Source organism: Podarcis liolepis, assembly GCF_965112155.1.
Source record: "Podarcis liolepis genome assembly, chromosome: 17".
In the NCBI taxonomy this organism is placed as follows: Eukaryota; Metazoa; Chordata; class Lepidosauria; order Squamata; family Lacertidae; genus Podarcis; species Podarcis liolepis.
Window position 1 is genome coordinate 32,782,668 of NC_139571.1, and position 25,904 is coordinate 32,808,571.

The 25,904-nt window shown below is 41.6% G+C and overlaps 1 protein-coding gene across 16 annotated transcripts in view; it reads left to right on the forward strand.

Annotated features, from left to right (window-relative positions):
* Positions 1-25,904, forward strand: part of NRG1 (neuregulin 1) — a 493,798-nt gene that overhangs the window by 321,368 nt on the left and 146,526 nt on the right. The window lies entirely within an intron of this gene.

Sequence of the window (25,904 nt, forward strand, 5' to 3'; positions counted from 1 at the left end):
GAGGGGTAACTGCTCTGTCCGGGGGGGGCGGCTCTGAGGGGTCAGCCGTACGTTAACTTTCTATCTCTCCCCCCGGTCCCCCCCCAAAAAAAAACTTTCTCCTCCCAACTCCACAAGCCCCTCTGGGGGGAAAGGAGGCGAGAGAGCTTCTGCTCCTAACTTTTGGGGGAACCCAGTGCTCCCCCCCCCCGCCCCGTGAGCGCCCCACGCTCTCCTTCGGCCTATCCCTTTCTACCAACATTGCTGGGTTTGTGGAGATAATCGGTTCCTCAAGTCACAGTCCGCCTGCAGCTGCGCGCCTAAGTCAGGTGCCCGTCCAGGTGGCGAAGGAAACCAGGCGCGCGAGGTTATCCTCGCTACTTGGCAGGACAAACGCAGGCGAGTAGCTCTAGGGAGCTGCCGCACGGATCCCATAGGAAGGGGTCGGCTGTGATAAGGGGCGATGTGTATTTACCCTTTGATACGACTCCTTTTCCTCTTGGGTTGAGGGATCATGTCTGAACAAGTCTGGTTCTCTTCTCCCCACCCCCACAGCCTAGCCTTCCTGCGTACCTTGTAAGCCACCAGCCCTAAAGTAACTCGCTAGGGAGCAAGCCACGTTGCACCCAGCAGAACTTTTGATTACGCATCCTAAGGATTGCGCCACACAGGGACAAGGAGCCAGGGAACGTATTCTTACCCTTCAGCATCTTTCAGGTATCTGGTGCATAACACCTGTACAGTTACCTCACCTGGATGCATTGCCATCATCCCATAATGTGCTCTAGCTTCCCTTCTACATTCACAAAGTGATGAAAGTATGAATTGATCACATTTGCTACCTGCCTCTTCTCTTTATAAGCTCAGGGCAGCGTATTTGAGATGATCTCATTTTGTTCCCTTAGCCCCATGAGGAAGATGGTGACTTGGCCAGGCTTACCTGTGCAGGTACTCAATGTGCAGGTTACTCAAAATCATACTCGGAGGAGACCCTTTGAAATTAATAGACTAACAAGTCCAGTTACTTCGTTTGATTAGGTCATGACTCTTTTAGGTCCAGTGATTTCAGCTGGTCTACTCTGAGTATGACCTAGCATGATCCCATCTTTAAGGATTTTGACTCAGGCCTTCCATATTCAACAGCTTCTACTATGCCACTCTTGACTTTTCTCCAGTTTTTATATACGATATTTCTCTGGATGAAGTAGGAAGAGTCTCTGATTACACACGCAGAGCCACAGGTAGCAGCTCCAATTTAATTAGCACAGAGTTACAGAAAGGTGTGGATTGTATGCATGTGGTGTGTTACTCCAGTTGCTGAGGGCACAAAGTGGACATTGCCATATCTGTGCATGTTTTTGGTTAAAGTTTGGACTCTAATAACTGGATAAATGTGGAACAAGAGGAGACTGATCATTCTTAAGAACTGATACATCAAAAACCACCAACACTGCCTCTCTTATACCCATTATATCCATAAATACTTTGCTAGTGGCATATAAATTTTGCATTAAAAACTGGGCTAGAGCACTGCAAATGCTACACTGCTGGGACTCTTCCAGAAATAGTTCTAGCTGCCACAACACCTGTAATGTGCTACTGAAAACACTGGTGAGATTCAGCAGTCTGTTATTCAAGAAAATACATGGTTTTGTGAGAATATAGTATCTCGCAAGTCAACTGACACCATAGTAGACAATAACGCTGGGGAGGAAACTGGCTGAAACATTTACTTGAAAGTTAGTCCCATTAATTCCAATGCTTTTACTTCAAACAAGTGTTTTAGGATTGCAGCCAAAGTGCATTTCATCATTTCCAGTGAGATACAAAATCAGTAAAGTGATCCTCGACTGAATTTACTTCTGTGTGACTTTAAACCTTGAAAAGTCATAACTCCAACATAATTTTGCAGCATGCTCCCTTGAGTTCAGTGAGACTCCTCCCAGGATTGTAGCATTAGTCTGATAGAGAGAGCTGATGGGGTAGTTAAGCATGTGAGCGGGGAAGTCCTTGTTTGAAATCTCACCTAAAACTCCTGGTAGCCTTGGAGAATCAATATTCGCTCAGCCTCAGCCCTGCATTTACAGTATGGAGATAATACGGACCTATCATGCAGGACTGAAATGATTTAAGTTAAGCACTTTGAACGTTTGAAATGTGGCATATAAATGCTAAATACTATTTTTATATTTTGTGTATTGTATTTCCTGAGGCCAAAAGCAGCACTTGCCCTTTCATTGGGTTTATTCTTAATTTTTTCAGATTCACAGATGTGGATTCCAAAATATGTTAAGGAAGTTCATCTGACCCCTCCTTCACCCTCCAGTCCCCTAAAAAGTCTGTTGGGGGGGGTGGCTTCCAGAGCAATGGAGTTTAAAAGTCACACGATGTCAATCTCCATCATACTGGAAGTTTGATAGGAACCGTATCACTATGAAAAACTGTTTAATTGTTGTGGTCCAAAGCTTTATAACTTACAAGGCTGGGGAAACTTAATGATAAAAAGTAAAGCTGCAAAAGGAGCTGCCTTTTAATTTAGAAATTCATAGATCTCACAAATCCAAGCCCCTTTTTAGACATTCAACTTATGGTTAACACCAACGTACAAACAGAGAGTTGGGTTGTACTGAGTAGCCTCTCCCACTGGTGTATGTGTAATAGGCTGAACATCTGGAGTGAGATACTTTGGTGTCTACAGACTGCCATGTGATCTGGAATCCCAATGGCTTAGGTTCCAGATTGTATTGAAGCTTGTTTAGGAGAGAGCTACTACTCACTTCAGTCACTTGGACACAGAAACACCTAGAGGAGGGTCTAAGGCAGGGTGGTCCAACACATGGCCTTTTTGGGAGGGGGCAGCCCTTGGCAACATTTGACAATTCCCTCCTTGTGCTGCCTTCCCAAAGTCAGGTGAGCAAGGAACTAGGCTTGGGGAAAGAGGCATGTGGACTCCTTAAAGCCTAGTTAGCATTTTCCTAGCTTTGGGAAGGAGGCGGAAGCGCTCTAGGCCCCTGCAAGGAGCCTTGCACTCCTTCCCCAAGCCTAGCACCTTGCTTTGGGAAGGAGGTGAAAGGGTTGGGGGAGGGTGTCCAGTGTTGGCCTCACTCGCCCCCTCCCCACGTTACAAGGCAGTGTGCAGCTGGTGGGTTCCGTGTCAAAGTACTCTTGCAGCCCACTTGATATGAAAACTTGGACCACTCTGGTCTAAGCAGTGCAACGCTACTTCTTGCTTATGTATTGGTGTTAACCTTTAGTAGCATGGCCAGGAAGGTTCATGTCTCCAACACTCATCACTGAACAACTTTGAGCTGGCAGTTTCTTGTCAAATAATGAAGGGGATATATATATATATAGGGGTGTGTGTGTGTGTGTGTGTGTGTGTGTGTGTGTGTGGGTTTTGTTGCACTCTGTTTAATGCAAATCCTAAATTGGTAGACTTCAGTGCATTTTGAGGTGTTTCAAGACGGACTGCCAGTAGGACCAAGCTGTTTATATTAATGCCAGTAAGAATATGTAAATATTATGCCAATAGACAGTCACTATAGAGGACCTTGGGGAACACTTCTAGATAAGGAGCACTTTTTAATGGAATTTTCTGTTTAGGAGCAGCTTTGCAAGATAATGTTGTAAAATACTGCCCTCCCCTGTTGTTTTCTCAAACTGTGTTAATGTAATAATGCCAACATTGCAAAAGCCAATATGCCATTGTACTAGGCGGTAAGCAAATCCATGGGGACAAGTAGATTTGATCCTGAACCTAATATACACCTATAATCTTGTTTGTTTTGGGGAAACAGTATGTTACTAAATACTTCTTTATATTAAACAGAGGCGGGAGAGATGTCACTCTTTTGCCTTAAGCAGCTTTTAAGTTGTAAGCTGAAAATATTTTCAGATAGTATTTTTTATTCTTCTTACGTTTCATGATATCATTTTCAGGTGATGGCAACAGATACTGCTGCTAAGTAATTAAATCTATGGAAATAAAGTTCTGAAATAAGCAAGCTTATTTAGAACAGCAGTTTATATATACTCTGTGTTTTTAAGAAGTGCAATGGAGAATTAACCATTAAGAAAATAGAGTGGGTTATTAGATAGGATACAGTATTGTATGTATGGAAGGAGGGACCATTATACAAGGAATGCAACTACTTATCTTCAGAAGGTTGAAAATCACAGTGTAAAAACCTTTAAAACTAAAAAAGATACGCAATTAAGATTAATCAGACAATAGAAAAATTCAGCGATTTTATCAATCTGAAAAAAGTTAATAACTCAGATTTAAGCCTCCGTTCTAAATCCATCATTTGGAAGTAAGTCCTGATTTTAGTGTTGGTTTGAGGTCAATAGCGTGCAAGAAAAAAATGAGGCCGTTCTAAACCCTTGCTGTTTCTGCAAAAGAACAACAAACAAGCTGTAAATTCTTGACAATGCTTATAAAACCTTTGTTAGCCACAGATAAACAGTTCAAGTTAGATACGTTGAAGCTAGAAGGCAGTGCAATAGTTTGAGAATAGGATAATTTGTATTGGGACATTACTCCAAATTGATCTGAATGCTAGGTAAAGGTAAAGGTAAAGGTAAAGGTACCCCTGCCCGTACGGGCCAGTCGTGTCTGACTCTAGGGGTGTGCGCCCATCTCACTTAAGAGACCGGGGGCCAGCGCTGTCCGCAGACACTTCCGGGTCATGTGGCCAGCGTGACAAGCTGCATCTGGCGAGCCAGCGCAGCACACGGAAACGGCGTTTACCTTCCCGCTAGTAAGCGGTCCCTATTTATCTACTTGCACCCGGGGGTGCTTTCGAACTGCTAGGTTGGCAGGCGCTGGGACCGAGTAATGGGAGCGCACCCCGCCACGGGGATTCAAACCGCCGACCTGACGATCGGCAAGTCCTAGGCACTGAGGTTTTACCCACAGCGCCACCCACGTCCCTTAGATCTGAATGCTAATGTTACCCAAAAAGATGATCTATCTTAAATTGATAGTTCTGAAGGCAGGTGGATGTCCGCTTGTAGTTATTCATCTTTGGACATGACATGGTATGCTCAGATGGTTAGGTGCATGCAAGCTTAGCCATAAAGTGGTCCTAGAACATTATCAGATAATGTTTTGAAAGGTTTGTTGAGTGTTCAAGGAGGAAGGAGACTTGTCTCTCTTTTGACACGTAATTTTGATTGATCTGCAGCTACAATATTTCTAAACAATGTACATAGGCTTTACAGATGCACCTAACCACAGAGGCTAGTGTTGGTACACACACATTTTCATTTATATAAATAAGGGAGCATTATAAGTTCATGTAAGCAAAAGAGACTAACAAACTCATCTAGTTATCCCTGAATACAGCTGTGCTTTTGCTGTCTTCCAGAACTAAGTAGGGCATCACATATGTACATAGTTCACAGGATCACACCCATTCAAAATACAAAAGAATTAAATACTTTTCTAAGCAACTGAAAGCTAATGACTTGTGCCAAGTTGCATCATGTGCTCAGTTTTATATACTACCATGGTCAAGTGTACTCAAACGCTAAACTTAGTATTAAAAAAAAACAAACACCAAAAGCCTATGCCTGTTTTAACTATAAACATATTTCTTTCCTTTTGAGGAAGAGGGAAAGATTAAGTATCATTAAATATGACACTCTAATGACACTGCCTGATATTCCAATAAAACTGAAGAGGGGAAATCTGACATAGCAGGTGAAAGAGCAGACTATGCTAGTATGAAAGAATACTTTGAAAACATTGCATTTGAAGTTGTATACCTGTTGTATCCATCTAGCCATATAATGTGTTTGATAGATGCTGTAATCGAGACAATCCATTTATGCATCCACAAAGCACTCCGCACATGCATAAGAATATTTTCCTCCCTTTTTTGACCCAAGACCCTCACCTCCCACTCATGTAAATGTTACAAGGACTTCACAGTACTACTAAATGGGAGGGGATATGTTCTATCAGAAAAAAAGGGAACTTGATGCACACATGGCCTTTCTTGGGCCACAGCCATTCCTAGTTAGCATGCATGTCCTCTTTTCTTTTCACTTGTCCTGTCCTTCTGTGCTTAGAGGATTTCCTTAAAATTGTAGCCATCAGCTTCTGTATTCCTCTTGCCAGTTGTTTCCATGAGATTCCTGGCTCTCTCCCCAAGATGAAATGTAATAGTTGTGGGGAAGGTGACTGACATACCTTTGATTCTGCCAAGAGTTATAGGAATTACTGAAAACACATATATCCCAGGATATTCAGGTAAGCAGAGATTTCATTTGTCATCTCAAATTCTTTAATCTCTTCAGGCATTCTGGAAATATATCATGTGAGCAGGGACACGGACTTATAAAAAATATTGGGGGGGCCCGGGAAAGCTCATGAATAATAAATAAGCTCATGAATATGCAAATAAAGTGGCACCGCCTCCTCGTGAGCGAATAGGGGAGAGCGTGCTGCGCCTATTAATCAGCTCCAAAGGAAATTGGGTGGAGCTTTTGCTCGGGAGGGAGGGCAGGAGGCATGCAGCCCGACCCTGTGCATTTTGGGCTGGGGGAGGGGCGGCGATGGCGCTCTGCTGGAGGGGCGCCGGAGATTATTGGGGGGGCGGAGCCCCCCCAAATGAATTTTTGAGGGGGCTCGGGCCCCCTCAAGCCCCATGGAGTCGGCGCCTATGCATGTGAGAGGGGCTGTTGGAATGTGTGTGCTAGGTGCATCACTCTCTCCTATCTGGGAGCCAGTGTGGTGTAGTGGTTAAGAGCGGTGGACTCGTAATCTGGTGAACCGGGTTCGCTTCCCCTCTCCTCCGCATGCAGCTGCTGGGTGACCTTCGGCCAGTCACACTTCTCTGAAGTCTCTCAGCCCCACTCAGCTCACAAGGGTGTTTGTTGTGGGGGAGGAAGGGAAAGGAGATTGTTAGCTGCTTTGAGACTCCTTAAGGGGAGCGAAAGGTGGGATATCAAGTCCAAACTCCTCCTCCTCCTCCTCCTCCTCTTCCTCTTCTTCTAACACTCTCTATGAGTTGGAAGTTGACCGTATGAAATGGGAAGCCCACTTCTGTTTGTGTAGGGCTCCCCATGTGATGTGCAACTCTGATTTTTCTACAGTTCTGCACCATGTGGGGAGCTGCCATAAATACAGGAGGATTCTTGCTTGCACTGAGACAAAGGTGGAGCCAGCACACTCATCTCCTTGAGCTCCCTTCATGAGCTATGGTTTTGAATGCCTGAATAGACCTTGAGCACTGTGTGTTTCTATTTGTAGGGTTGTCATAGGTCCGGAATATTCCAGACGCAGACGGTATTCGGCCCTCGTAAAAAGCTCGACAACTTTTGTGTCCGGGTTTTCACTTTTTGAAATACGGCAACCCTACTGCTTGTGCCTTTATTTTCAGTGACACAGATATAAGGGGTGGGATTTAACTGAGTTGCTGCATGCGTGGAACAAGGTCCATTAATTCAATGGTACTGCCCCTCTCACCTCACCCTTTCAAACTCCTGGGAACCCTTTATTTTCCGCTTTGGGGGAAACCCCAGAACAGGCTTAGGGAGCATGTGTGGAGTGGAGAAGGGGGAAAGTTTCATTGCAAAAGAAGACCTTGTTCCATGCATGCATGCATGCTCCACTTGCCCACCTAAGTTCTTTAAACCCATTTCTTAACAATACAGCTTTCTTTAGCCAATTGGGGGAAAGTCACTTTAAAAATTGCAGATTATACATAGATTTTCTTACTCTGTTCCACGGTGAGATCCTTTTGGAATATGGATTAATAAAGGCATTCAGTTATTTATTGGTGGCTTCCTAGCTATCATGCAGACACTCCCAAGTAGTAAAACGTGCGTTGAAGAAGACTTGAGTTCCACACAGCTCTCTCTACAGCTGACTGAGCGGAGAAACTAGTCATGTGAATCCATCCATAAAATGTCTATAAAAAATTAACTTATGAATCAAAGGTGATGGTTAATAAAACCATTTTTGTAGGCCTTGGAATTGTTTGGTCATTTTACGTAACGGGTACTAGGTAAGGGGCACTATCTCAGGTTCAGTGGAGCTTGAGTTTCATTGAAATCAGTGACACATGACATAATGCCGTACATATGTCACTGTTTGAGGAAGCTTGCACTTAACTTTTCCTTCATCTTCATATATGAGATTATATGATAGTATAGGGCACGTTCCAAATATTTGATGTAATATTTCTAGGGCCATTTGCAAAAGCAGAGATATTTAGTGTAGTCGTCAGCAGTCAGCACTTCCAGACTGAAGTTTTCTTCTTTCCTCCCCTGCTAAGCTACTCAGTTAGGGAGCGGTGGCACGTTGGAAGTGATTCTGTGTTACAGCAGTTCCTTTCTGTAGCTTGATACCTTATGGAAGGGGAGTTCTCCATTGTTCTACCTGTTTATTCAGCACAGTGCAAGCAGTAGATAGTCTGTGTGCATCTTCCAATTTCTATTGTAGTACTAGCAATTTAGGAAGAATGTAAAACCATGAAGACACCCCATTAACTTTCTCATTCCCTATAAGTCCTTTGTGGGCCTTAACACATATTGTGTTAGTTTCCCCCCCCCCCTTTCTTTTTTGTTGACGTCTTCCAGAAAATGGATGACCCACCTAGCTACTTACTTGAAAAAGTTTCAGACCTACCCATCCCCTCAAAAAGGTTCAAGATAAGACCTTATGCTCTAATCAAGTTGGATAACAATTTTGTCCACCATTACTACAGACCCACATATTTTCTGTGACTCTTTCTATATTGAAGTGAATGTTCATGTTCTCTTAGGAATCTACCTGTTTGTATGCAAGAGAGAGGAGACATACTAATCAAATAATGCTAATTGTGGCAGCAAGACCTCTTAAGGACTAAGCAGGATGGTATAGTATGGATTTGTGTGCAGACCTGCAGTTGATACAATTTTTAGTGGAAAGGATGCATGGCTAAAACTGTTCATTGTAGCAGGTCAATAAAAGACTTCAATTCTGTGTTTAATATTTTACTCCTGTTTGCTATAGCAATCTTGAATTAAACACTAGGTTATACAACATTGTTATACAGTGGTACCTCGGGTTAAGAACTTAATTCGGTCTGGAGGTCCATTCTTAACCTGAAACTGTTCTTAACCTGAGATACCACTTTAGCTAATGGGGCCTCCTGCTGCCACTGCACCGTTGGTGTGTGATTTCTGTTCTCATCCTGAAGCAAAGTTCTTAACCCGAGGTACTATTTCTGGGTTACCAGAGTCTGTAACCTGAAACGTCTGTAACCCAAGGTACCACTGTATTAGGTGTGATGGCATAAGATATAACTCTGACTTTGTGAGGCAACAGCTCCTTTCTTACAGAGAATATGCATGCATGGTCCACAGTAGTCCAAAGGGGGAGAAAAACCAACTTCTAAGCACTTTTCTGAATTGGCAGTAGTACGTGCATTGAAATAAATGTCAGACTTTAATGTGAGGATATGTGGAAGGGTTTGTTGCTGTGTTTTATTTGTTGCTAATACTTCTCTTGCCCTCAAATGTTCTTGAACAAATGGATTTAGCTTGGCTTGTTCTTAAATCCGGAAAAAATTGCATCTCCATTCAATGGGACATATTAACACTTGTAAGTACAGGTGGCGGAAAAACTGAGAGGCTTGGAACTGCAAATCACTTGACTCCTTCTCTCCAAATGATATCATCAAACTGTTATTCTAACCAAGTTTGTAAATAAGCTCAACAGTTTTGCTGGGTATCTTTGAACTTTAGCAGAGTGCCCAGTATAGGCAGTTGAGATTCAGAATGACTGGTTCTAGAACTGTATATGCTAGATTTATGTAGTTGCAGAATTGCATATATGCTGCAGTTCTGTACGTGTATATCTCACAACAAGACCCTTTGAATTCTGAGCAGATACGTTACACTGTAACGGTTTCAAATTTTTAGCCTCAAGGAGAGGGTATACCAAATCATTTGCTAAGAAAAAGCAGCCTATTGAATTGACAAATACACTTAAGCCCATAAACATAATTCAGTGTGTTCTACTTGTGCCACAAATAAAACTTTGTAAAGAGGTTCTTATAATACGCAAAAGTTGATGTAATTTACTCCAGATAGTAGTAAATCTGATCTAAATATACAGGTTGTGGGGGGAGAGTAGAATCCCATGAGGTAGACAATACTTTATATAGACTTTATGGCAAATGCTTGCAACCAAATCAGCTCCATGTGTACTGATTTCTACTTTGCATTCAGTCTCTGTGTTGGACAAATTTGTCTCCATGCTATCCATGCTCCATGCTGATACCAGGCTTGTACAGCAAACCATAGAGTGCAAATCACAGGTGTACAGCAGTCTTAGAAGCCGCAGTTCCAATAATATTTATCACTTTTATTCATGTAGAAGTATTTAAGCTCAATGGAAGTTGCAAGTAAATTTGTTCATAGTAGGAACCCAACTGCGTATCAGACTTAGACTGGACAGAACACAGTTTTTCCTTCTGTCTGGTATAAGTCCAAAGTAACTCCAGTGATTCATCATATGCATGTGGTTTGCATTTCCTTGAAACCAGTGAGTACTCCTTGACCACCAAATGTGTTATAACATTTCCATTATAAATACAGTTCAGGGGGGAATATGAAGCGAGAGGGTTTAGAAACAAAGGGGAAAGGATTGGAAAATGACAAGAGCATATCTGGAATCATAAGCTGAGGTTATAGGAGTGCCAGCAACTAATCACCAAGTGACAGAGCATCCTCGTGTCTATCAGCATAAGACAGAAGTGCATAAGTGCATTTTGAACAGTTCCTCTCCAGGGTATGAGTATGCAGTCAAGTGCGCTTTGTCAAATCCCTATTCTACATACCTGCCCACTTGTGAGATCACAGTAAAGTTTACTTCACTATTAGTCTGAATGATCCAGGTTCTCAGTATAATTGTATTATTTATATGATGAACTTACGATTAGCCACTGTGCCTCCTGAATATTCAAATATGAGGGAAAGCTTAAGGGAGTCTGAAGATGGCTGGAGGGGGTGGGGGTGCACTAAAAAATGAATGGTTGTCAAAAATGGATATATGGAAAGTAATAAGATATACTGTGTGTGGCCACGGAAGATGGACCTATAGATAATTGATAGAAGGGTGAAAGATTTAATTGTTAGTATCACCACAGCCATCAACAAAAACTGTTTGCTGACTCCTTAAGAGATGCATTAGACATTGTGAAATCTAAAAATCTAACTGAATCGTCACTGGCTTATGTACTCAAATCCGCTCAGGCAGTTTCCTGTAACTAAATCAGTCAAATAATGATAAGCAACTGCTGGGTCTTCTTTAAATGTTAGAAGAAAGATGTGTCATGTCAGATAATTGCTGAAGAGGCCAACTTACATGATCCGGTAAAGGCATGCCTAATGATAACTTCTTTTTGATATTTCTGTTAATATGTTACATCAAACTTTAAAAGTCAGTTTTACATCTGAGTTTGGGGTGGTGGGGGAGTTCATTTTACTTGAGCCAAGGGCATTCCTGAGATGGAAAAGTAATGCACACTCCCATATTATAAAGCAACAGATAGTGGATCCTATATGAAGCAAGGTACCCAAAGCCATTCTTATTTATTATAGAAATGCTTGCTAGAATGGCACTGTCATGGAGTATTGGAACATGGGTGGCTGCATTCTGGCCAAATTACCAGCTAGAATGAAGCATCAGTTCTGGCAGTGGTATTCTAGCTGCCTATACATTTCTAAGCCAAATTCAGAATTCTGGTTTTAATGTACAGGACCTTGTATGCCTCAGGGTCCAAATCCTGCACAGAACACCTCTCTTAACACGAACCTATCCAAACTATCTTCATCACCTGAGGCCCTTCTCCATGTGCTCCTTTTTTTGAGACATCTAAATGGTGGTAACATGGGAGAGTGCTTTTTCAATTGTGCCCCCCCCCCCCAAGCTATGGAATGCTCTTCCTAGTAAGCCATCTGGCACTGACTTTAATGTATTTTCAGTTCCACGTTAATACACTCTTTCCAGGCATTTGGTGGATTGTGACTAGTTACCCTACTGTTGATATTTTTAATGTGTTGGTGGTGGTGTGGTTCTTGAGGTTGTTGTTTTGTTAGTGTATTGGTTGCTATGTGTTTTAACACTGTTTTTATTGTTTCTGAGTCATTTAGCCTTTTTTTTTTTAATTAGGCGACTAATGCAACAAATAAGTCAAATTAATAATATAAAATAACTGTAGAAAGCTGAGGGACTTTAAATCTGTTACACCCAAACCCCAGACTTTATTACTGTCTTCCATTCTGAGTGCATGTCACAACCAGGCTTGCCTTCCGTTTCACCCCAGTATAATACTCTGATCAGGCCTCTATGTGCGTTTCACAGGCAAAAACTTATAAATTGTAGAGCAATACCCTTCAGTTTGGAGTTAGCAGTGTGGACTTGAGAGAGCACAGTTAGCTGCTTTTGGCTGGAAGGTAGAGAGTGTTGTTTCCTGACTCAGCAATTGTCTTTTATTTTAGGATTTGCTTCAGCTCGTAAGATACGATTGTGCTTTCTTATTATGCCAGCTAGTTTAGAAATAATTATTTTCTAAGTTTATTTAACTGATTGCAGTTTGTGTTAGGCCAATAAATCTAGTTGTTCAGTTAATTACAACTGGTGTGGTCTGATCCAAGGCTTTTCTAATTAACCTACTTATCTAAACCGAGCCAATATCCTTTAAGAATGAATGAGTGCTGACCTCTCTTGGAGAGTTAGGTGAGCAGAGAGTGGGAACTGACAAAATGATGACTCAATCCACTAGTGAGACTTTTTCAGCCCATAGCAATGGGGTGCTGCTGCTCTCTTAGCCTCATTTATTGTTGGTTTAGTCCCAGTCATAAATGTGGAGAAATTAGACCCTTATTTGGCTCTTATTGTGACTTCTGGTGTGCCAAGATTAGAAGACTCTCCAGGACCCAATGCAGATGCGAACAGGTAAAGGCTGATCATTTATATAGCCAATTAAAGATATATGTTTTAATGTTATGTTTTTACCTAAGGTCATAATAAAAAGTTCTTCTACTACTTAAAAATATGAAGTAGATAACCAAGGAGGAAGAGGTGATTTTTTTACAGTTGGTTTTACCATCTTACTTATCTTTATTCATTTCAACAGTTAATGTACAGCTTAACACCTTGGTATCTAAGCAGTGTACAGTAAGATTACAAGCGATAAGATAAAATTACTTAAAACTAACCATATAAATCAAAACATTTACGTAAAATGCTTGCTTAAAAAAGGTGTACTAGATGTACTAAAATCTAAAAAACTATAATTTGCAGCTATCACATGCAGTGCAGCAAAGGAATAATGCCTATAGAATGGCCAGCCAACGATCTTCCACCAAGGATTCAATGGACAATAAGGCGTTGTTCAGTCTGTGATCTGAATGAAAAGAACATATTTGCACTTGCTAAGAAGCTGTCAATCTCTCTAGCCTTTCCATGATACTTTTTGTTCCTCGTGCTCTTAAATTAATGTTAGAAAGTGGGCTACAGTTGACTACTAATATGTCATTTAGAATATAAAAAACATGTTAAAGGTGCAGAACTCTAGAAAACTTGGGAGAGCTATGTCAGGTGTGTGTCTCAAGCTTGTCTCTGACCAGTATAGACGTACAGTATGTCTGTGTGGCCATATTCTGACTGCTTTATACACAATTTAAGATGATGATAGGAACATTATCCTAACGAGCGAGATAAAGTTACCTCTCTGAGAATGTTAAAGGTAAAGGTAAAGGGACCCCTGACCATTAGGTCCAGTCATGACCGACTCTGGGGTTGCAGCACTCATCTCGCTTTACTGGCCGAGGGAGCCGGTGTACAGCTTCCAGGTCATGTGGCCAGCATGACTAAGCCACTTCTGGCGAACCAGAGCAGCGCACAGAAATGCCGTTTACCTTCCCGCCAGAGCGGTACTTATTTATCTACTTGCACTTTGACATGCTTTCAAACTGCTAGGTTGGCAGGAGCAGGGACCGAGCAACGGGAGCTCACGCCGTTGTGGGGATTCGAACCGCCGATCTTCTGATCGGCAAGTCCTAGGCTCTGTGGTTTAACCCACAGCACCACCTGCATCCCTCTGAGAATGTTAGGCCTTTCAAATATTGTTTCTACAAAGATGCAGAGAACGATGGTTTGTCCTATTGACTTTATCCTTGGCTGCAATCTTGATTAGGATAGTACTTCGAATCATAGAATCGCAGTTTTGGAAGAGGCAGCAAGGGGCATCTCATTCTTGTTTAAATCAGGATAAAGAGTGAGTAGGTTCCAGCTACAAGATTTAGAAACTTGTGTCCTCTCTCCCAAAGGTCCCCCTCCCCTTTTTGTGACTCAGTAGTGGGCATTTGGAATTAAAAACAAACAAGTCATGATACCACTGGTCTAGTGTAGAGGAAGAGCAACCACGCTCTCAAATAAGATAGGGCTAATTGTTGAGGAGAAATAATCTTTTGAAATGAGTGACAAATTAATCTCGGAGGTGTTTTTTTCCTAGTAAAAATATTTATATGCTCTTGGCACTCCTGCCCTGTTTTGTTTGAGGAGGGAAAGTTAAAGCCTTTAACCTGGATGTAACACATGAACGACTTCAAATATGTCATGAAAAGGGTAAAAAACAATTTGATAATTAGTCTTCCCCGAATACAGACATCGCTTGAGAACTAACTTTACCGCTCAATCTTATTTTGCCTGGAAATGACAAGAGCTACTTGGCTACAGCCAGTGGAATGCAAATAAAGTGGTAAGGACATACCAGCACTGTTGCAGCCCAGCTCTACAGTCAATAATATTTGTGTACAGAAAGACAGTCCCTGTGCAATAGGCACAGAAACTATTCTGGACATTGTGCAAATATTGATAGGAGAGAAAGGCAGAGCATATTTTGTGTCTGGTGAAAAGTTGAGGTTTGTTAGCTTATGTAAGGTTTTTTAAAACAAAAAGAGATAAAAAGCTGACAATGCATGCATGGTTTTTTTCCCCCTTCTGGGAAAATGAAATTCTTACCCCCACCCCCCCAAATTAGAAGCATCTAATTTTATTCTGTAAACTGCATAGGATTGACTCCCCCCCCCCCAGTAGTTACCGGTATTTCCTGTTATAAAAACCTCTAGCTCAATAATTTCCAAATAAAGCCAGATTGGGGTGGGGACAAAATAAATCCCTGTTACTTTTTAAGGTTCAGGAAAAAGTGGCACCCAGTGAGCCTTTTTAAAAAAATAATTGTGTAATAGTGTGTCTGTGGCAGGTGCTTAACAGTAGACAGTGAGGAACAATACTTTCAGCAGACTGCTGAGTGTTCTGGAAATGCTATGAATTCTTACCAAATCAGTGTGCTGTTAACATTCCAAAAGTAACAAGACTGAAGGCAACTTTAACAGTGCTGATAGTTTATCATGTTCCGTTTTGATACAAGAAAGCAAACCAAGTGTCAATAGTTTATGTGAGTCACTCAGGCAGTGCAAAAAAAGCCTACATGGATGTCACTGGTCATTTAACCCTCAGTTACTTTCCTCTGCATGCTGTACTCTTGTGAATTTGGTTTGTTTCTGCGTTAAGTATTGTTGCAATGTCACAAGGTTGGGATGAAGTTGTCCTTTCTTTTATAGTTAATATAAAAGCTGGAGCCCAGTGGCGTAGCGTGGGTTGTCAGCACCCGGGGCAAGGCAAGTAATTTGCGCCCCCTAACCCTAACCCCCAGATGTTGCGCCCGGTGCGGCCGGCCCCTCCTGCACCCCCCACGCTACGCCACTGCTGGAGCCACCTTCTACTTGAATGTCCTGCCTGCTGGAGTTGCTTTTATTTTTAATTAATCTTCTCAGCATTGCATCGGAACGCCTTACTTTCTTTTTATCATTATTTTCAGTGATGCAGGCTTTGTGTAGAGGGGAGGTTGGAGTCTTTAAGATTGTTTGAAAGGAAAAGTAGAGATGCTCCTCATGTTTAACTTGGACTGTGCATGCCTTGTACCCTTATGAGAATGTTGTGTATGTAAGTTGTAAGAAACCTTAAAGTAGTCTTCTATGTATGGGACCTGAAAGGGAGTGCCACTTGTTGTGTTAGACAACGTACAACTTGCTGTATTGGACATTGGTCTTAGTACTAATTATAGATAATATAATCTTTTTCTATTATACCATAACTTCATATGTAAGCTATATGAAAATTGCATATTAGGGATTATAAATACCTACATCTTCTGCTGCATGTGGCCAACAGAGAATTTGCTCCAGGTAACCATGTAGGAAAGATTTTAAAATGTCCTTTTTTCTTTTTACTTCACGAAGAACATGTTCTTTGAGCAAGTGGGCCAATAACACTTGTGGGCTTCCTTGCAAAGTTGCACATCACAGTTGGCCTGGTGCCAAACTGGAAAGAGAGTGCCTACCTCCAAATGATGCGTCACTGATTTTTCTGTTGAGAAAGGAATACATTTGGTAAAGCTAAAAAGGTAAAGGACCCCTGGACAGTTAGGTCCAGTCAAAGGCGACTATGGGGATGTGGTGCTCATCTCGCTTTCAGGCCAAGGGAGCCGGCGTTTGTCCACAGGCAGCTTTCTGGGTCATGTGGCCAGCAGGACTAAACCGCTTCTGGCTGCAGGTGGTACCCATTTATCTACTTGCACTGGTGTGCTTTCAAACTGCTAGGTTGGCAGGAGCTGGGACAGAGCAATGGGAGTTCACCTTGTTGCGGGGATCTGAACCACCAACCTTCTGATTGGCAAGCCCAAGAGGCTCAGTGGTTTAGACCACAGCACTAACTACATCCCTCTCTTATAGCTTCCTAAGATCTTTCCCCACTGCAGTGTCACAAAACATTCAGGACAAACATTTTCAGGCGTATATGGTAGTGCAAATGTGTAGCATCTGGAATAATTTGCCTTTTCCTGGTGAAATCTCCTGGTGGAATCAATTCACATAGCCTAAAAATGGGGTGGTGGTTGTTTTAAGTAAGACGTGTAGGAATCTAGAATGGCATTTCTCTTATTGCAGTCTGGCTATCACATAATCTTTTAATGTAGCTACTCCCCTGGCACATTTTTCTGGCCACCAGAGGGTGCTCCAGGAGCAGCACATACCAAAACGCAACCTTTTATACGCTTACTTTTCCTATACTCGTGTAAAATAAGAATTCAAAGGCCAGGCCTTGCATGTTCCACACCTCGTGCTTAACATTTTTCGAAGATTTTTAATCAATCCCCAGTCACTAGCTGTAATATATATATCCACACAGAGATCTTGGACTACTTTTTCCTTTAAGTCTTGACTTTTTATACTATAGTCTACTGCCTTTAGTTTGAAGGGGTTAGGAAATGCTTGCGTATTGTTCTTAATATTCAGGGGGAAACGCAATTTGTTTTCTTACTGCAATTGTTATCAGGCAGGCAATAAGACTTAGTGCGTTGTTTTCAGTTGAAACAATGGTTTTTAAAGTCTTCCCGCCTCCCCTGGTTAAAATTGTGGAGCACATGAAGTTTAAATACTTAAAACAAAGAAAGAAATGTGTTTAAACCAGTAACCAAGCAGATGGGGAACTGTTAATATGAGAAAGTAAGACTGTAACCATAGGTTCTTGCAACAGTTGGTATTCTGTAATGTAGGGGTAGTGGAAGAGTCCTTGCTAGTTTCCACATACACTTTGTAAAACCCATTGTGAGCATTTACTCATTGCATGAGAAAGTGCCTAAGCAAACATTTTTAATCATTAGTGTATACAACTGCAGGATTTTGGTCACATTGCCAGGACATGCCAGGCCTTTCAGATCACTGTGACAGCAAGGAGGCAGCTGCTTTCACTAGACAGCTGTTCAGCTGTAGAGTTAGCCTTGCGTATTTTACTGGAACCATATAGTTCCATGGGTTTTTTTTGCGTTTGTTTTATGTGCATCAGGAAAGTTTACTAAAAGGCTGCTTTTAAAAAAGTTGCCATTTTCAAAAAGTTAAAAAGCTCAACAGATCTATACTGGTGCACATGTGCATACATGTACTTTCACACACACATGCACACACAGGTGGACTGGATAGAAACACAGGTCTTGGCATGCATTATGATCCGATCTCATGTGATATGATTATGGAATAGGTTCAATGTGAGGTCAAAGGGATGTTCATGAACATGCTGTCCTTTTTCATTTCAGATTCATTTTCTTCAGCTCCGCTCTGGTATTTATGTTTACTTTATATTTCTGCTAAGGGGAAAGAAAACCCATCAGGGATTGCTGCGTGTGTGGCCAGTTTCCTTTCTTCTTTGCCTTTATCTGTATAGACACAAGACTATATATATATATTCCAGTGGGGTGGCCATGTTAGTCACTTTCAGGGAAATCTTATCAGGAGCCCTGTGACACCTTTGCTGCCAAGGAATTTGCTGCCAAGGAGTGTGGTGGAGTCTCCTTCTTTGGAGGTCTTTAAGCAGAGGCTTGACAACCATATGTCAGGAGTGCTCTGATGGTGTTTCCTGCTTGGCAGGGGGTTGGACTCGATGGCCCTTGTGGTCTATTCCAACTCTATGATTCTATGACCTTAAAAACAAATGTACAGACTTAAGCGCAATAAAAAATGCAGTCCATACATAAAATGAAATCTTAATTAGCAGGTATATAAAGGCGAAAATTGTATGGTCAGAACTGAATGACAATGAGATACGAAATAACAGGATAATTAGAACTTTAAAATATGTTACACTGGCAAATCTTCAACCTTTTACAGTAGCAGAGATTATTGTAGTGAGCTAGGAAACCACTTGAAAGGAGCAGTCGTAGATAGATGTGTCTCATGTTCTTCATAATTCTGTCTTAAATCTGCTGACACTTTTGCCAGGAGCCATCTTTCACAGTGCAAATTTATGTTCTTGTTATGGTACGCATAATATATTTCATGTTCTTTAAAACACTAAAGTAAGCTGAGGCTTAATAAAGTTATAACGATTTTATATAGTTACATTTTTTTTACAGTGCCGATGTATAAAACCACCCCATGACTTAAATTTCCTGTAAATTTCATATCTCTAGCAACTTTATTCCAGCCACTTCATCTGTGTGTTTTTTAATAGTCTTAACTTTGGCTGATCAAAGTGTGTAGGTATTGATCTCAACCTTAGGTCTTTTTCTGAAGTTATTACAAGCTGCTTTTTTCCCAGACCAAGTTTAGGCATTATGTGCTTAGATCAGCAATACTAGCCAGAGCTTCAACTAATAAGGAGAGTAATTTCCCAGCAATACAGTTGTTGGCCTGAAGTGAAATTTGACACTGGGAACTTCAGAGTTGTCTCCTGCAGTCAGTTTTAATACCAAAATGGTTGTGTTTTGAAAGTGAGGTTTCCATTGCTTTGGTAACCTATCAAAGGTAGCTGCAATCTGCTATTATGTTCCTTAATATTATTATTAAAAAGTAAAGGACCCCTGATAGTTAAGTCCAGTCACAGACGACTCTGGGGTTGTGGTGCTCATCTCGCTTTACTGGCCAAGGGAGCCGGCGTTTTTCCAGGTCATGTGGCCAGCATGACTGAGCCGCTTCTGGTGAAACCAGAGCAGCACACAGAAACCTTCCCGCCAGAGCGGTACCTATTTATCTGTTTGCATTTTTGGTGTGCTTTCGAACTGCTAGGTTGGCAGGAGCTGGAACTGAGCAACAGGAGCTCACCCTGTCGTGGGGATTTGAACCGCCGACCTTCTGATCAGCAAGCCCAAGAGGCTCGGTGGTTTAGACCATAGCGCCACATGCAAATGCACTCTATGTGGTTGGTATGGAAGCAGCAGTTAATGCGGAATCATGAGGCTCAGCTACACATCTGCAAATAAAACGTTTTAAGAGTGTTTTAAGTACAATGCACAACGTGGCACTAGGTAGTGATGGTGAGCCTTATGGAAAATTCAATGTATTTTTTAAAACACTTTAAAAAAAAATCAGAACAATATTTATATGTGTTTAGCTTCCACCCTGGGGTGTGGTTACAGACAGAAGCAAAATCTTGTCAGCATATTACACCTCTGCCCAAAGATCTGCATTGGCTGGCAATTTGCTGGCAGGCCAAGGTCAAGATCATACTAGCATATAAAGCTCTTAACAGCCTGGGGCCAGTTTACATAAGGAGTGACATTGCCCCCCACTCCGGTATGCCTGTTTAATAGCTTTGATCATCAGAACTTTGCAGCCTTGCACTTGTCCACTTCACATCTGTAAGTCATTGTAGCAGGACACTTTGTGCTCTGTCGGACAGCAAACATTTCTGTTGTGCTGTTTTAGATGCTTGCTAAAAACCTTGGTTTTTACATGACTAAAACATGTAAATAAATATGTGTGCGTCTTTTTAAATCTTGTTCATTTTATTTGTACATTGCTTCTGCCTAGCTGCTTAAAGGGTAAAGGGACCCCCGACCATTAGGTCCAATCGTGGACGACTCTGGGGTTGCGGCGCTCATCTCACTTTATTGGCTGAGGGAGCCAGCATACAGCTTCCAGGTCATGTGGCCAGCATGACTAAGCCGCTTCTGGCGAACCAGAGCAGCACACGGAAACGCCATTGGCAGGAGCTGGGACCAAGCAACGGGAGCTCACCCCGTCGTGGGGATTCGAACCGCTGACCTTCTGATCGGCAAGCCCTAGGCTCTATGCTTAGAGAGGCATAATTGGCCCTTCTATGCACTGCCTCCTTCCAATCTGAAATATAAGGGACAGGGCCTTTTCAGGTGAGGTAGAACGCCATTTTAGAGAAGCCAATTTGGCACTGTTGCCATTGGCCTTTCACCATGTTGTAAAGATGTGTCTCTTCCATAGAGCATTTGGCAGGAGAGCTGTAGAATAATTAAACATTTCTTTCATTCCTGGCTAATTTCATCTTTTTGGCAAACCCTTAACAATATTTTGCTTTGTTGTAACAAGTTTACTGAGATTAATTAGTGGGATATATGCATAGTTTGTTTATTAAAACGTACTTAAGTATAACAGCAATGCACAACCCAAGGTAGCTAATACGTCAGTTTAGGTGTGCCTGCTTTGAGGCCCCTTGAGCTATATTTTGTCTGCAAAGGAATTTTATAATGCTCCCTGCGCCAAATTTGTATCCATGTGTGGTTCAAAAGGGGGGGGGGGAGGTTTCTCATTGTATTGGTGCACAAAAGGCTTACTTGCCCTAACCTTTCTAGGAGCCACAGGTGAGAGCTGAGTGCAGGGCGGGGAGCAAAGGTGGACAAACTAACCCCAAATGGAGCATGACATGTCCCCCACCAGAGGTACTGCCCCTCCCCTAACACCCCATGAACCCCATCTTGTTCACATTATATTTGCCAATGTTACTTAATATTTCCACATTGTGTGCGCATATTCTTTTCCTCACAGAAGGAAGGAAGAGGAGCTAATCCTGAAACTGTTTTCAGGACTATGTAGAAGGTAATTTAATTACATCATAGACCCTGTCACCACCTAGTTTGGGGTGGTGGTGGTGGAAGAAAAGCCTGTGTTTTAAAACTGTTTAATTTACTATTTCATTAAACCTTTGGCACTTTAGTGAGCCAGGCTCCCTCTGGGAATGGTTCTGTGAAATTTGTCAACAGCTGAATCACACAGATTTGGAAAATGTTACTCTTCTTAATGAAGAAAAATAAGGACTACCGAAACAGTTTCATGATTTACTCTATTTTTGAATTAATTCTGCAATAATAACCTCTTTTTTTCCCTAGAGTGATGTGGAAAGTCATCCAATTTTTGCTCAAAAGCAAAAATTTCTATTTCTGAAAATAGCTAGTTTCCTTACCCCTTTCCTTTGAACTGAAATTGATTCAGATTTCCCTTGACAAATTAGATGTCAGGCATCATTAGGACTGGCTAGTTTCATGGTGGATTTGTGACTAATGACTCCCACTCTGAGCACTGACTATCAGTTTTCATGGAAAAAGTCACAGTCCAGAACAGAAAGAGAATAAACAAAAGTACGTAGCGAAATGCTTTGAACATGTTCTTTCTACCCCACCCCCAGCTGCCCCAGAGAAAAAGCTTGAGGTACTGAGAGAGAGGTCTGAGGCCACTTAAATTCAAAAATCTTGTCCTGCATAAACTCTTAACAGTAGTATAAAGGTAAAGGGACCCCTGGCAGCTGAGTCCAGTTACAAACGACTCTGGGGTTGCGACGCTCATCTCGCTTTAAAGGCCGAGGGAGTCGGCTTTTGTCCGCAGACAGTTTTTCCAGGTCATGTGGCCAGCATGACCAAGCCGCTTCTGATGAAACCAGAGCAGTGCACGGAAACACCTTTTACCTTCCCGCCACAGCGGTACCTATTTATCTACTTGCACTTTGACGTGCTTTCGAACTGCTAGGTTGGCAGGAGCTGGGACTGAACAACGGGAGCTCACCCCATCGCAGGGATTCGAACCACTGACCTTTTGATTGGCAAGCCCTAGGCTCTGTTGTTTAACCCACAGCGCCACCCACGTCCAACAGTAGTATAGGTAATAGTATTTCTAAGTAATATAGACAGCTTAGTGGGGTCATTTTCTCATTGATAAATAGGAAATTCATCTGTCATTGTTAACATCAATATTAATTTTGCCTTTTCTCCCCTCACCCCAAGTATAGGAGGGTTTTTTTTGTCCTTTTTTGTGATGGGATTTGAACCTGGTTGATGCCACATTAGTAGTATTATACATACTGAGAAACTATCTCGGGCCTCAGATTCATGACATGCACTTGTTTGTTTTCACACCTTCTGCACCTATTGGGAGCTGCTATCCACATTCATTTCCCAATACATGTATCATAAAAAGGTGGCAACTGCTAGCTCCTGGAGGAAACATAACCCATTTGTGAAAGCTGTATGGACTTCTGCCAGAAACGGGGGGGTGGGGTGGGATCACCTCTAATTTTCTTCCTGTCTTTCTTCTTTCACTCTTGGTGGCATTTGAAATGACCTAGGGCTGTGTTTTATAAAGTTCACTTTTTTGAATTAAAATTGAGTCGGCTCTTCACATTTTAAACCTAAATGTTAGCTTTTTGTATGTATCAGGATAAGAATTACCTTGCTTCAGAGAAGCCAGCTGTTTGAAACAGAAAAACAGTTACTTCTTTCGTCATGGCTTCTTGTCATGGAAAAAGGTGGGATATAAATAATAATAATAATAATTAATAATAATCCCAGAGCTCATGCGGAGATTCAGCGGTTAGCCTCCTCTGAAGACAGATAATTCTAAGTGCGTCTGCATTGGGAGTGAGTGAATGATTCAATCACATCCAGTACAGAAAGCCACAATAAATACCTGCCCCTAGGATAGCCTGCTAAGAAATCCTGCAGAGGTACAGTGGTCACATCCTCTGTTGCTCATTACTTTGGTCTCATGTGAGCCTTATTTGTGTGGAGAGAAGCACACAGAGTTCACAGAGCACACTGTTAAAGAATTACTGATGATGATGATGATGATTATTATTATTATTTATATCCCGTCCATCTGGCTGGGCCTCCCCAGCCACTCTGGGCGGCTCCCAACAGAATTAAAAACACAATAAAACATCAAACATTAAAAACTTCAGATGTCTTCTAAAAGTCAGATAGTTGTTTATTTCCTTGACATCTGGTGGGAAGGCGTTCCACAGGGCAGGCGCCACTACTGAGAAGGCCCTCTGCCTGGTTCCCTGTAACTTCACTTCTCGCGTTGAGGGAACCACCAGAAGGCCCTCAGAGCTGGACCTCAGTGTCCTGGCTGAACGATAGGGGTGGAGACGCTCCTTCAGGTATACTGGGCTGAGGCCGTTTAGGGCTTTCAAGGTCAGCACCAACACTTTGAATTGTGCTCAGAAACGTACTGGGAGCCAACATAGGTCTTTCAGGACTGGTGTTATGTGGTCTTCCATTATAATGACTTTCATAATTACCCAGCTGTGTCAGTGTTAGAAACTCAGATATATAAGCTAGGTTCCAAATGGCACCTTAAACCTAGGTTATGGTCACCACAACAGAATATCTATTTGCCAAGGGGGTTGGACTAGATGACCCATTGGGTCCCTTCCAACATTAATTCTACAATTCTATGATCTCAGCTACATTGCTTGACTGTAGCCTGCTCTTACAACAATTTACTTGTCCCAGTATGCAAGAAGGAGAAACACGCACAGTGGAAACACAAATGGTATTAACTATGGACTAAAGCAGTGGACCCATGCCAGTTGCAAAACACACCTGGCTCCTGGCTAATTTCTGACTCTGCTTGTTATTCTCAGCCTTGTCAGCAGTGCCTAGTTATTGTTGCAATTTTCGTGGAACTTTGAATTTTCAGAAGCAAGTTTAGTTTTGTGTAGGCAGAGAGTATCTTTTAAACTAATGACTGCCTCAGAATTTTGTTGGAGAACAATATGTTTGCCCACTGCTGTACTTCTTTAAAACCTTAAACCTTCGGTTGAAAGCACAATGCTGCAAATGTTTGAAGGAGGACTGTGAAAAGGACATTTTATGGCAAACTCTTTGTCAAAGAAGGGCTGGCATTCCATTTAAGTACATCATATAGAAACTTGTTTAATATTGTTCCATTGGAGAATCAATTCATTTTTTTTTTCTGAGTATACTTTTATTGTACTATGGCATAATTCCAGAAAGCTGTTTTAATTGATTGGTGAATTCAATTTAATACACACACAGAGAGAGAATGAAAGCTGTGTATTGCTACAAATATAACAGAGGTCTTAAACCAAGCTATTCAGTAGTGAAAGCTTTAAAAAGCACTACAAGTCCTTTCAGTTACTTTCAGAAACGCATTTCTCTCGATTTTAGACTGCATGATAGACTTAAGAGCATCGTAGTCAGCAAGTACATTCCATCAATCTACCACTAAGATGAGGATCATTAATTCATTGCCTCTTAATAAGTAAACTCTGCAGAACAGTCTTCTGAAAATTGATACAATGCTACATCAAGACATTTTTAGTCTTAATTTGAGAAATATTGAAAATCAAGGGTTGATTACAGGGAAATTGTTACCTTCCCAAAAATATGTGACTTCATACAGTATGCTTAAAAGACAACCTTGAACTTTCCTCCTTAGTTTAGTTCACATAAGCCTCTAGGTAGATCTGCTACTTAAAAGACATTGCATAGGTTGGTGAGCATGCATGTTCAACCTTTGTTGACTGTGATGCAATGTCACATGATTGCTTGCATGTATGAAACAGCCATTATAGATCAAACACCACAGAATTTTCATTATCACTTCAAATAAATATGGAAGTAGTGATTCTCAATGGAAAAAAACAACCATACACTTATCTCTGAGTAATCAAAGCAATGAACAAGCATTTATGAATCAACCATATGAAAGCTACATTGGAATAGCATATTCTACAGAAAAGGCTGTGGAAAATTAGCAAGCAACTTCATAGTAATTTCCACCATACTTCACATCCCACTCCCCAAAACTGTAGATGAACTCAAAGCCTAATCAGGGCCATAAGTTTGAGTCTGGCACAGAAACCAAATTCTCTACCTGATGAGAACATTTAATTCGTGAATCAAGAGCATATGGGAACTATACACCAGATTCTAGATGGACTAGCTACGTGTCTTCATCTGTACTGGAGAAGAACCTTCCATTGGAGAAAGCAATTATCCTATATGCTCAGAAGTTTGTTTGCTCTTACAACTGGGGAGCTTGAAAGTTTTACTCTTTTATTTCCTTATATAGCTTTGTATCTTCTTGGTTTCCCCTCAGTGTATATCCTCCTTCTAGCCTCTCTGTGGGCTCATCCAGTTGATCAGCAACTGCACAGTACTCTCTTTTCATGTGGGACATGCTTATTTGAAAGCATCTCTTCTGTAACTTAATACGACAATAGGATCTATAATCTTGAAGTTTTGTTGTGGGTAGAGATTTTTCACATAGAAGTGCTTTCAAAGAAGTAAGTCATGTGCAGCTTTAGATGTATTTTGAGA